General features: G+C 36.5%; 1 protein-coding gene across 2 annotated transcripts in view; it reads right to left on the minus strand.

Moving 5' to 3' along the window:
• Window positions 1-14715, minus strand: part of CADM1 (cell adhesion molecule 1) — a 313265-nt gene that overhangs the window by 188054 nt on the left and 110496 nt on the right. The window lies entirely within an intron of this gene.

Consider the following 14715-nt stretch of genomic DNA (forward strand, 5'->3'; position numbering starts at 1 on the left):
AAAAAAATAACAAAGGAGGATTGGCAGTGGATGTTAGCTCAGGGCTAATCTCCCTTAAAAAAACAAAAAAACAAAATCACATAGAATATTACAGAGCATGTTTAATTCAGAAAAGTGCTTTGTTTTCTCTCCTCTCACATTCCATTAAGAACTCCCCAGGCACAAAAGCATCTTCATTATCGCTAGATACTCTTTTTTAGGGGTACCTGGGCAAATCATCTTCCCTTGGAGATTGAGACACAGCACTTTTTAAAATTCATATATGACACAGCTGCCACAAGCACCAATTCCCTAAATAGTAGGACAGTATCCATACACCTTTCAGGCATATAATTGCGATCTCCATAGCAAAGACACTTGCGATATTGTTTTATCTGTTCTTTAAAAGGCTTGTTTACAATAATATTCAACACTTATAAGGTCATACTCAAATTACTAAATTTATATTAAATTTCTTACTCTTTTTTTATCTGACTCTACCAAGTGACTTTTTTAAGCACCGTAAGCAAGCATTCATGAAGGCCATTTTGATGTTTGAAGTAATTGAGAGATTGATCTATAACATGAGAGCCTTTGTAAGAACTTGAATATATATAATGACTTCTTTTTTAGAGGGATAATATTTTGGGGGAAAAAATCCTAATATTAGGAGCACATGTAATGACAAGAACACATTAACAGCCATGGTAATTTTCCTTGTAGCATGTTTTTGTTTGTGTTTTTGTTTTCCTGTCTGTCCCTTGGTTACTGCGACTCTAAGAGACTGAAAACAATACCAGGGCAACCACATTTTGGGGTGAATGAATCTGTATAATAGCCTCTAGCACAACAATGTCCAACAGAACTTTCTGCAATGACCAAAGTTCTTGCACCTGTGGTTTCTGAGCACTTGTAATGTGGCTAATGCGACTAAGGAACTGAATTATTAGTTTTAGTTAACTTTAAACTTAACTAGCCCCCAGGTGACTAGTGGCTGCCCTATTTGATAATGTGGGACTAGAGAGAAAGCAGTGTGTCAGTCCTTACAGCCCCCAGTGTCTACCAGAGGGAGGAGAATCTGGCTGTGTTTTGGTTTTTTAGTTAATTAAGCAATAATAATTTGTTAGAAGAATTCTAAGAAGAGAGGCTTCTCTTCCCTAAAAAGGGCATCATGAAATCACTGTCAGGGCAGATTGTCCTACGTAAAAGAACTCAAATGCCTCGAACCACCCAGTCTGACTGCAAAGCTGCCATTAAAAGAAAGACAATTTCCATAATCCAAGCATATATCTCCTAACGGCACCTTCGTTGCAACCCTTGGGCAAACCTGCAGAACATTAAAGAGGCTATTATTTTATTTTTAAACAGTCCTAGGATTCTATGAGAGTGGTTAACTAGTTGTTCTGAGAAAGTAATATAAACTGGACACGTAAGATTTATAATCCCATTTGCTACAAGAAGCCTGGCAGAAGATGTATTAGTTAACAAAACGTAGCCATGATTTTATTTTAAAATTAATCTTTAAAACTGGGAAGAAAAATCTCTCTCAGATGTTCAGAGAAAACACAGCTACCAAGTTATAGAGTAAATTAAAATACAAAATTCTGATGCCACATAAAATCCTGAACAAATCTAAGGGCCTATTGGCATCCCTGAATCTCTATAACAAAAGAAGCATATTTGCATTTATACAACATTAATGACTGAAATAAAATCCACAACCTCATTCACAGAAGATTTTTGATTTCATGAATATCCTTGCAGATTTCATCTGTCCACCAGCATCGATTAGGACCAGAAAACAGCACTGTGTCTGATCGGGCTTCTGACTCTAATATTAACTGAAGGGAGAAGCACAAGCAAAAATCGAGCTACAATACATTATTCTGAAATGCTGCAACAGGAAAAAAGACACAGCACTGATTCTATCCACTCCCATTTTCTTTGCAACAAATCTGTCATTTAAGACTAAGATGTTAAGATATGACTTATCCTTGCTGAAGCCATCTCCTTATAAATGCACATCTCCCAACAGGCTTCAGAGCCCTGATCTCTTCCTACAAGTTGCTCCTGATTCAAGCAGATAATTTTGCTCTCTTTAATCCAGTGGAACTGAGTAAGTTCTTGGCACTTCAAAAAGAATTATGGGAACAAAAATTCTCTTGCCAGAAAAGTACAGGTAAGGTTCGAATGTATGGAGGGGTAAAGCATTCTTTATATTGCCACAGACCTCCTAGAGCAGTAAGAAAGAGATCAGAGCAGAGGTATGCTTCAGGGGCCTTAATCGCAAGCTGCACAAGTTACGCAGGGAAAGACGCAGGTTCCCAGAACACTACACTTCACTTATGGCTGCTGTTATGGACTGAATGCTTGTGTCCCCCCACAGAATTCCTATGTTGAAGCCCTAATCCCCAGTGTGATGGTATTTACAGATGGGGCCTTTGGGAGGTAACTAGGGTTAGATGAGGCCCTGAGGGAGGGGCTTTTGTGAAGGAACTAGTGCCCTTCAAAGAAGAGACACCAGAGAGCTTGCTTGCTCTCTCTCCAGTGATAAAGACCTCGTTTCTCAGGATGAAATCTACCTTGCTGGCACCTTGATGTTAGACTTCCCAGCCTCCAGAACTGTGAGAAGTAAATTTCTGTTGTTTAAGCCACCCAGTCTATGGTATTTTGTTACAGCAGCCCCAAGGTGACTAATAAAACTATACCCCCCACTTGGGTTTTATGGTTGGCCATCCTGATCCCTATATACTCACCTGTGAAGAAAGAGTCAGAAGCATTCACAGTGAAAACCTAATGTCACATAACTTGGCTATTAAAGGGTTCTGCATTAATGACTCTTATTTAACCTCCACTTAAAACTAATGAAGACTTATGCTTCTTGACAATATGGTGTAACAGGGACCAGATTTACCCTCCCACCTGAAACAACAACAACAAGATAAAGGCAAAGAAACAATGGTTCTCAAGCCACTGGGACGTGAGGCAACAAAGGATCCTGACTCCTGAGAAGACAGGGAACAAATGAGGTGAGCCCTACTATTACCTCAAGCTTACTCTCTGGAGGGTTTCCAGGACACAGCCTAGGGAGGAGACTGAGGTGGAGCCCAGAGAGACCAAGACAGCTAGAGTTTGCAGGACCAAGTGCCAAGGAGGAGAGAGCTGTAGAGAGAGGGAACCCCAGAGATCTGCAGAGGGTCCATCTCAAATATTCAGCAGAGCACTAATCAGTGCATGAGTGTAATAAACTACCCGGGGCTGGGAAGAAAAACATCTGAAATGTTACAGGGAACAGTGAGAGACACACACAAGGCTGGGAATAGTGCCTGTTCCTCCCAGACAGAGTGAAAACCTCATAATTCCCAGGCATTACATAAAGTACTCAGAAAGGTATTGCCTCAGTAGTGGGAACAATTAGCCCTAAACTAAACACTGCTCCAGTTCCACCTAACAAATCTTAAAAGCAGAACCAAAAGGATCAAACTATTTGCAAGTAACATAACTGCACACCAGAATAAAGCTCAAGAGTACATACAAAAATATCCTGCACCAAATAAGGAAAATTCCACAATGTCTAGCATTTAATCAAAGATTAGCAGGCAAGCAAAGAAGCAGGAAAATAAGACCCATGTTGAGAAGAAAAATCAACCAACCAAAACTGACCCAGACTGATGCAAATGATATAACTGACAAAGACATTAAAATAGTTAATATAACTGTAGTCCACATGCTCAAAATAGAGACATGGAAGATATTTTTTAAAAAGCCCAAACGGAACTTCTAGAAGTAGACTTCAATAAGGGAAATGAAAAATACACTGGATAAGGTTAACAGCTGGTTAGACATTTCAGAAGAAAAGATTTGTTTTGAAGACAAAACAATAGAAATGGCCCAAAATGAAACATAGAGACAAAAAAGGAAATAAAAATAAAACAAAATCATTCAGTTATGGGAACAGAAAATGTAGTTCCTTGTTGTTCTGTGTTGTTCCATATCCTTAAAAATGTTAAGAAAAGTTGCCAGGCAAAAGGAAAATGAAATCAGATGGAAACATGGCTCTACACAGAGGAACAGAGTACACCAAAAACATTAACTACACAGGTAAATGTATAAGAATGTTCTACTATTATTTTTAAAATATCTTTAAATTCTTATTTAAATTATTTAAAGATAATTAATTGACTAAACAAAAATAATAATGTATTGTGGAGTTTATAGTATATGCAAAAATAAAATGTATGAAAAAAGTAGCACATAGGCTGGGAGAAGAAAAGAGAAGTATAGGATGTAGGGTTCTTACATTACACATGAAATGGTATAACATGACATGTAGATGGACTTTGACAAGTTAAAGATATACACTACAAACCCTAAAAAAACACAAAAAACATAAAAATGTCTTTAAAAAGAATTATAGCTAATAAGCCAACAGAGATAAAAGTGGAATCATAAAAAAGTACTCATTTGACACAAAGGAAGGCAGAAAAGATAGAAAAGGAGAACAAAAAACAAATGGGACAAATAAAAAACAAAGAATAAGATGAATTAATCTAAGCATGTCAATAATTACATTAAAAGTAAATGGTCTAAATACTCCAATTAAAAAGCAGAGACTGGCCGACTTGTTTTTTTTAAAAGGCAAGTCCCAACTATATACTTACTACAAGAAAAGCTCTTTAAAGATAAAGACACGAATAGGCTAACATTGAAAAGATACATCATGCCAACACTAAAACCTAGGGTAAATGCTTCCCATAAGCACTGTACCTCTAGTGTCTGATATTCCTTCTATAAAATCCTGCCAATGAATTCACATGATATTGGTCAAGAAGAGTATGGAAAGTTCTCATTTGAAGTTTATTTCTAAGTCTTTTACAAAATCATCAGGGAAAGCATGCTTCATTGTTACAAATATCCCTTAGTAAGGTCATACAATATAATCTCCACAGAATTCAATGCCAGGAAAAAAATCTGCATTCCATGTGAATTCATGTGCCTTCTTTAAACAGGTAAGTATTATGTGAGCCAAAGCTTCCCCTTTATGTCTTGGCTAACAATCAGAAAGGTTAAAGTTCAATTTAGTGCCATGGTCTAAAAATAAATCCATCCCAGGCACTTAGCAGGATTCTCACTCTCTTCGTCTGATTGGTTTTTGACCTCTCATAAAATTATTTTACCTGCATGGTAATATTCTGGAAGGTACTTTACATTCTTTTTTTTTTTGAAAAGTTGCGCTTTATAACAGAAAGAATATCAGGAACCAGACATGAGTATTTACTCCACCATTTATAAGATATGTGACCTAAACAGAGAGGTTGAATAATTGCTCTGAATTTCCATTTTCCACCATAAAGTGAGAATAACAATGGTCATTTTGCCTGTTTCTTAAAAACCTTAATGAAATGTGAAAGTTTGCAAATTTAGAAACAAAGCTAAGTTAATATTAAATGAAGTTAAAAGATTATCAAAATTGATGTGGTTAGATTTTTAGAATCAAAATCTGATCTTATGATGTAGTCATTTCCAGGTTAACTAACTCTTTTTCTCCTCTCTTATTAATATGAAATCAATTAAAAGCTGGATGGACCCACATAGACCTATAGTCCGTTCCAAGAGGGAAGCAATAAAATGACCAGCCAGAGTTAGATTTCAGAACTCTAAATTCAGAAATAAGAACAAGGAAAACACTGGCACTCCCAGGTGAGCGAGCATAAAAAAAGGCATAACCCAAACCAGGCCTGGATCTGTAGAAGTATTAAAGATGGGCCCCCAAAGGCTTATGACTTCAGGTATGCACTTGTTACTCCTTTGATTGTCAATTAACATTTCTGCATAAGAGGAAAGAAAGGGAACAAGGGGACAAGGACATAAATTGCTCTGATATTTTATCAAATGCAGAATTGCCCTTAAGCAAATCTACTCCAGTATCAGGCAATCTGCTCAAAGCAGTGAGGATTCTCCCTCTGGCCTCAGGCAGAGCCTCAGTTGTGCGGTTCACCTGTATTTTAGCATTCCAAGTGGTCAAAGACAGCCGCGGCCTAGCTTTCAGAGGAGTGAAATAACCGTCGTCTTTTCTGTTAGATGTGTAGAGCAGTGAGTGAAACAAGAAAAAAAGAATTCAGATGGTACACAGGTGGCTCACCAAGAACAGGGTCAATCAAGGGAGAAAGGAAAATTCTTAGAAGAAAATAGGAGATACAGTTGACTACCTATAATGTACAATAGTTCATAGACTAGACTGGTGGTTCTCATTCTTCGGTGAGCATCTGAATCATCTGTGAACTTAAAAATGCAGATGCCGAGCTTTACCAAGCAGAGACTATACCAGTGACTGTCTGATGTATCCCATTTCGAGAACCTCCAATGTTGGTGTCATTAGGAACTACGATTTTTGGCATAAATGAATGAAAATACAAATATGTGATATAAGTAAATGTATGATTTTAAGCAAAAACTACGTAGCCCTGAATTTGAATCGGAAGAGACAAGATGAAGTCATTATGCATTTTATCTTTAAGACAACGATGCATTTCTGAGCTCTGTACACTAAAAACATCGAAAAACAGTGATCTACCCAAAATTAATAAGCATCCCCTAGTGACCAGATTATGGTTTCTAAATAACACTTCCCATTAAAAGGAACAATCTCCTAGGAGAAATAGTTGATTCCAGGTCTGACATGGCAAAAAGCCAACCATATAAAATAAACCTGGAATATCTTAACAACCAGGAAGGAACAATGTGAATGAAGATTCTGAAGTCATGTTAAAAGGGCTCAGGAACCAACAAAAAGAGGCTCTCCTGGCAAAAACAGGGTAATTTGAGCATCAATAGAATAATAATCGTAGTAGATTGAAGCATGTTTCAAGCTATGAGTTCAAAATAATACTAAAACAAAACAAAACTTCCATGATTGCCTTTGAAGGGTGCTAGAGAACCAACTATTTTAAGAATTAGTCAGTAAAGGTAAAGAATCAGTCATTTATCTTGCCCTTCCTATGTGTACTGAATCTTAAGGTAAATGATGAGGGGAAGTTTCTCTTTATGAAGGAATGATAGAATGAGATTATTACCATTTTGCAGCCCTTATTAAAAGAACGAATCTAAGCAATGATCTATCTTCAAATAGTTACTAGCATCAGAAAACACTCAAAAAGGTACGGACATTATATGCCTACCTATGAAGTATTCCTGCCCTTTATCCACCCATCCCCTCCCTAAAAAAAGAAAAAAAATCAAACCCGAATCAGATATACATCTAGTTTAATTTACAGGAAATCAAGAGATAAAGAAACATGTTAAAGAACATCTGTAACCAGCAAAATCAGATTCAGATCTATTAAACAAACAGTTCAGTGTCTTCAACAAACTTCAAGGGAGAACAGAGAGGAACTGAGGGAGAGGCCATAGGTTAAGAGATTTGACATATTTATTGTCCAGTTGTAATTCATGAACTTAATTTGGCTCTTGATTCGAACAAACAAAAAGTTTTTGTAAAAAGTAAAAATAATATAACTACAAAATTTGAATACTGACTGGATATTGTTGATACTAAGGAATTAATGTTAATTTATTTAGGTATGAAAATAGTATTTTTTAAAAAAGAGTCTTGTCTCTTAGAGAGATACACTGAAATCTTTATGGATGAGATGATATAATGTCTACGATTTGCTTTAAAGTGATCAGGGGAGGGGTGGAAATGGGTGAGATAAATTATAAATGAAATAACATTGGCCATGCATTAATAATTGTTGAAGTTGAGTGATGGGAACAGAAGGGTCCAATACACTTTTGTCTGTTTGACATTTCCCATCATAAGTTTAAAAATATCCAAAGCAAAAAGAAATGAAAAATACAAAGCTATGGCCTTAAAGTTCAAATCTGGGTTATCTTTAAGGAGGAGAGAAGAATAGTAATTTTGAGAGGACAAGACAGAAACTTTTGGGCTATTGGCAATATTCTATTTCTTGACTTGAGTAATGGTTAATCAGGTGTTTATTTTGTGATAAATTCTGAACCATACTACACATTTACATTTTGTGCAACTTTCTGGTGTTATACTTCAACCAAAAATAGTTAAGATTAGCATGCAGAAATATAGACTACTATTCAGCAATATATATGGAAGAAATGTATTCAATAAGATGGAAGTATTTAATACTTTGTAATGCATAATACATAGTGTTTAAGAAATGTATGGACATGTATCAAAAGGAAAAAGACAATGTGTTGTGTCGCCTTACGGGAACTAATCATAAGACACAGACTCATAACAGAATCGGGACAGATTAAATGCGGGAATTATGCTAATAATAATAACAAATACTTATGAAGTATCTATTATGGGTTAGTTGAGTTAAAAGGTGGTTATAAATTCTTTCAAATAAGATACAAACACTCAACTTTTGCTTACTGTCAAATTCAGTTTTGCTGATACGCTAGCCAGTGTACATTTATTTATTGGTATTTATTGGTATATTGGACAGTACAAAGATGAAATTACTGTACTGTAGAAAGATGAAAGCATAGTAAACAAATAAGCAACTTATGTGAGTTGAGAGGCCATGTTACTAAAGAGTTGCAAGCAAGATATTTGCTTTCAGTCAGTTAGGAATCCTTGCTCATCTACAAGTTGTGTGACAATAAGCAAGTACTTAATCTTTTTGTGCCTTAGTTTCCGAATTTATAAATGGAGTAGCAGTATCATCACTTCCGGTTACTAGAAGGATTAAATGAGATAGAACTCTTAGCTCAGTGCCTGGCACATACTACCTGCTCATTAAACACTAATTACTATCTATTTATTACTGTTCTCATTCTAAAAGGATATCCCTCTGCAATGTCTCCTTCGGTACTTTCAAAATACTCTTCTAAAAGAAATATGGTAACGAAAATTACAAAATTGACAACGCCCCTAACGGGTTCTGCAAAAAAAGAGAATATTTTATTTGAAACAAGAGGGAGAAGACATAAAAAAAATAAGAGATAGGATATAGCACAAGGGGATGGCTAAGAATTTAAAAGCAAGGTACCAGAAAAGCTAAAATTAAACAATTGCTGTAGTGGTTTTGAGCTGAAAAAATAAAATTGCTGTTAGACTTTAAAGTTTACATGCCAAGGCAGATTTAGAAGAAATCATTCAACAGTCATAAACCACTGGTTGAGAGAATCAGGTCACGGGTACAAAAACCCATGGGAAACCCAGCTGAACCAGAGAGCCATGAAAAGTAGATTAGCTCTTGTGTGAAGCAGGGCCCACTTACCTGAGTATGAAGAAATAGTGCCAGTCACTGGGGATCCTGTCAGGTAATTCCCGAGAACACTGGTGGCCCTGGTCTCTCTCTGAGGCTTCATAGCCTCTCAGAGCCCATAGGACTTCTAAGGTACTTAAATATGTGGTATATTTTGACAACAGCATGTTTTATAAGTCATTTGTCATCAGCAAACTTTAGACAAGGTTAATGAAAGTTCTGTCACTTTAATGTCTAGCCGGCTTTAAATTACAAATGTCATGCGCCATGACTAAAGAAAGGGCACTGCAATAATACCATAAACCATCATCTCCAGGGACATACAGGTAATTGCATAGCTCATTAAAAAACTGTTTTAATTATTAATTGACCGTGTCAGAGTTGTCCTTTGAAGTCAATTTTAATTTTTTTTTCCTTGCAAGCATTATGATTTCAAGCTGACCTACAGAACTTTGTGTACCACCCAAAAAACTGCCAACAGTAGTTGCAAAGAAACCTCTCCAATACTTGCAATTATTTTCAAGTCATTTAGGAATAACTTGCTTATTGGGGGGAAGGAAATGGCAGAACATTTTTGGAGAGAGTTGGTATGTTCCAGTCACCAGGTAGGTAGGTAGGTAGGAAAGAAGAAAGGAAAGAAAGAAGGAAGGAAGGAAGGAAGAAAAATGTCAGGAGTTAGGGTAAGCACTCATCTTTCCATTAAATTTTCTTCTATGGTGATGCAAAACAAGGACTAAAAGTTTTTGCAACAAACCACAGGGCGATCTGATCAGGACTTAGCTAAACTCACGAAGAAGACAGCTAGTTAAATTTCTTATTTAACAAATAATTCTAGAAAAATGCTGGTTGCAATCACCAAAGCTGAATGAGTGGGCAACAGCAATAATTCATAAACCTAAATGCATCCTTAAGTTCCACTATTCAAGAGAGAAACTAATAGTATTTTATTCTCAACCAATCTAGAAGGTATCTTCTAGAGAGACAAGAGTATGTCCACCCCTGCAAAAGATGCCAATGGCAAGCTTAAATGACTAATTCTATATTTATAAAGAGACAAGCATCCATAATGTCAAATGACAGAGTTCTCACCGATTTATTAGCAAATTGAACTTTCACTAGAAAAGAATTTCTCAAAATCTGGATCTTATAAATTAATCCTGTCCTTCTTGAAAAGCATTTTAAAAAGACAATGCCAACCTCAAGTTTGAATCATTCATTGTCTCGTAAAAATTGGAGGTGAATGTGTCTGGCAGCAAGTTTCTGGAACAAAAACCCTCTTGTAACCCAACCTAAAAATCTACTGACACAGGTATTAGTCAGTTAGGTTACAGTAACAAAGCCAAGCTGAGACTATTTCCATGGATATAAATACTGACAGCAAGTCTGTCTATGAAGTCTACGGGGCCAACAACTTACAGCTCAAACCTGGGATCAGTTTATGAGCTCTGCTGTTGTTAATGACCATGCAGGGAGAGTAACACCAGAAATCGGCCAGCATCCTCAGGACTAACGGATCATCTCCCAGAATGTGAAAACGAGATAAGTCAATTCTGCTCCACTGTCTGCACCTCGAGAATTAAACAGCAACTACCAACTGATAACAGGAATTACTCTCACTGGAGGCTGAACAGCTGACTCTCCTCTGCCACATCAAGCAGAGATGGGCAGACAATGGAATGACAGGAAAAAGTCATTCCACTCGCAGCTTTTGTATTATGGAGAACTGAGCAAGCAAAGATGCGGAGCAAATCGCCTAAGAAAAAGTAAGTAAATAGATAAATAAATATATAAATAATAAAGTTAAAATACAAGAAGAAATGGGACCCTGTAATACAAGGGTCAGCAAACTGAGACTGAGGAACCAAATCCAGCCCGCTGTCTGCTTTTGTACAGCCCACGGACTGAGAATCATTTTTACATTGCTAAATGGTTGAAAGGAATTTTTTTAAAGAATAATATACCACAACTCACGAAAATTACATGAAAATTCAGATTTCAGTGTCCATAAATAAAGTTTTATTGGAACACCGCCACGCTCATCCGTTTACATACTGTCTGTGGCAGCTTTCACACTGGAGTGGCAGAGCGGAGTCGTTGTGAAAGACACCGTATGGCCCACGAAGTCTAATGTATTTACTATCTTGCCCTTCACGGAAAAAGTTTACCAATCTCTGCTGTCATGAAATGGGATCTAAAATCCTAACCTTCGCTGGGCACATCAAGTGAGCTAGCCCCATCGCCCTTCCTTCAATCAATCCTGATATTTAATAATTTAAAGACATCCCCCAAAAGACAGGATTTCACAATAAATGATAAATATCTCTAGCTCGTGGGTGCAGCATGAGTGTTTCCAAATTGATTATGAAGTTCTATCTCTGGTATACACATATAAGTGCACTGCAATGTACAATATTCTAATTAAATTGAAGAATGGCTGCACAAGCCGTGTTTCTATTAGCCAGGTCTTATTTGATTTAGCAGCTGTAATGAATGCAGAATCAGGTTAAGGTTGTTAAGCTTATCTGGCTTTGCCAATCTACTGAAATTAGGATAATAAAACTGAAGATACGTAATATTGAAGACATTTAAAAAGAAAACTCGTTTATCTTCAATTAAAATATCCACAATACTGACAATAAACTTATTACTCCTCCCTCCAGAAAGGTTAGATGGAAGAAAATAGCACATTAAAAAGAAATTCAGTCCAGCATGGGGACCGTGGAGGTGCATTTTTAGAAGAGCAAAAATAGCCTGGTTTTCTTGTGATACCAACATTTCACACATTTGCGGGAAAAAAAAACATCAGGCAAAACACAGAAGCTCAAAATATTCTCTAACTGACAAAACGCTGCACTAGAGTTTTGGCTTCAGTAAAGCTCAAATTCTCTACAACGAGTAGGGAAGGAGCGGTGATTGGGTTTCTCGAAATGAATAAAGTTCTATGTGGGCATGTTAAAGCATCTGCTTGTTGGAGTCACTGGGGGAACTATGTGGTCACCACCTCCGAGCAACTTTACGTTTTGAGACTAAAATTGAAATTACGGCTTAATTCCTTTTCCAGATTTTATGAGTTTATTGACATACACACACAGAATATAAACTCCACACTGAAACTATATCAATCATCTTGGAATGTTGTAAAATAGAGTATCTTTAATAATATTTGTTTTAGGCGCCAATTAATTTTATGAGGGAATAATAAAACAGCAGCCTCTTCCTCCCCCTGCAGTATAGACTATATCACAAAATCAAGAGATATAGGCCAAATCAATGGGGTGAAAACAACCTATTTGAAGTCAGCTATGAAGATGCACCAACCCTTAAACCACATTGATTCCTAGGGCTCAGTGGCCCCAGCCCCTTCAAAACCAGAGCAGCCAGACTCTATACTCAGAAAGGAAGACACGTGGTTCCCCTATTTCCCCATTTCCCTTAATTTCTATGGTAAATAAGTCAGATAGAAAATCAAGAGAGGTACCATCTGGGGAAAAAAATAAAGAAGTACCAAAATGCTCAGTTAGCAGCTGAAGAGAAGTTCCACAAAACCACACTTACACCAGCTCTGATGTCGAATTTAAGCAATTCACATCCCTCACATGCCAGGCCTGATCATTCTCTTAAAAGTGCTACTGTGTGCTATCTTCAAAATATTAAACCATCCATCAATGTAAGTGATCCCATTAAACAATCTCTGGGTATGCCATCCAGCTGAATGAAAATGAAACCCTAACGATGATCCAAAATGGAAACCAAATGATTTAAGGGGAAATATAATAATATGTTTTCTGAATTTATCACAAGGCAAACAGTCATTTTAAAACTTTTTTTCTGTTCTCTACCACCAAAATAAATAAATTGAATAAGGAGGCATTGGGCTATCTCGAAACTTTTAAGTACTAGGAAATTCATCTTGAAAGACTACAGTTGCATAAGCCCTCTTTCATTTTTTAGTAACAGCTACAGGGTAGATACTGAGACTCCATAATTGGAGGTAATCAAGCTAAGGATATATGACACACGTGATCACATGTGCTGAAAACAGGGTTCAAACAGTCATTTTGGATAAGGATCAGATCATCTCCAAGCTTTATCTCCAAAGTATCACAAGATTTAGGCCACATAAAATGAAAAACAACTACAGAGAGACTAGCTTTAACTTAAATAAGGAGCTTAATATCTGTTTTAAACCCTTAATTAGTGATACTTTTAAAAAATCAGAAGTGAACATATAGCTCTCAGAAGTGCGGAGAAGCCCTAAAAGGACAGAGACAATGACAACTTTCACGACCAAGCAAAATGCAATTTCAGAGGAAAATCACAAACTATAAACACCATTCAGAGGAAACGCTCTTTCAAACAGAGGAGTAGCAATGGGAAAGCAGACCACTATATGAATGCAGAAGGTGAATTCATTAATTATCGGGAGTCAGCAACCTGTAGCACAAACAGCACAGACTTAGGAATCTGATGCATCTAGGTTCATCTCTCAGTTCTAATTTTCACTAACCTATTTGACCATGGGACTGTCACCTAACCTTTCTGAGCTTCGGTTTTCTTATTTGTAAAATGCGGACATGTTCCTCATCGGGTTGTTAAAAGGATTAAATGAGAAAACATATATAAACCATTGAAAATAGTACTTGGCACACTAAGTACATAATAAATCTATTCCCTCCCTACACAATTAAACTAATATTCACTAAATCTGAGGACATGCAAGACAAGGCTAGGACGCTGTTTCTCAAATATGATACAGGAAATGATTTTAAGTGGTACATAAAACTCTTTAAATTTTAATATTTGAGATTTTATTATAAACATGTATTAAAAGAAAACACAGCCTAACAAACCCGTAATTTCACAGCAAATACTGATTTGGATGAGGCTGGGTAAAAAAAACAAATCATCTTAAAGGAAAATATTATGTAAATAATAATACTGGCAATATAAAGATATACCAAAAAATCATACAAAAAAGAAACGTTTTAGGAATACATATGTACATAAAAAAGGGTTTCTGTCCTCAAAAAGCTTACAATCTAAGGGTTGTGTGGATCACAAGTGAGTAAATGGATGAAATACCCCACATATTTCAAGTTCACGGTCATATTCAAGAATGGTATCAAAAGTCCCTCTCTCCTTGGCTCTTTTAACATGTATCACATATAAAAGCTCTTTAAAAATAAATGAGTTGAACAATTGTCGTGCTGAGTTGTAACATAAGCTGATTTGGAAGTCCTAGTAGAGTAGCATGTCAGGGATTTGTATGTTAAATCTTCTCTTTGAATTATCCAAGAAATCATTATTTTCTCACCTTTATTTTCTTTATAGGAAACTAAGAAAACAAAGATATCCGCTGGTTTAACAGCCAAATCACTCAAGACACTTGGAGCAAAACAAGGAACAAGCCACTTAAAACTACAGAATCCCAGAAAGCTAAATGGTTTTAGATTTCAGCAAGTCTCATCCTTAGAGACCACACATG

Source organism: Equus quagga, chromosome 14, assembly GCF_021613505.1.
Source record: "Equus quagga isolate Etosha38 chromosome 14, UCLA_HA_Equagga_1.0, whole genome shotgun sequence".
NCBI lineage: Eukaryota > Metazoa > Chordata > Mammalia > Perissodactyla > Equidae > Equus > Equus quagga.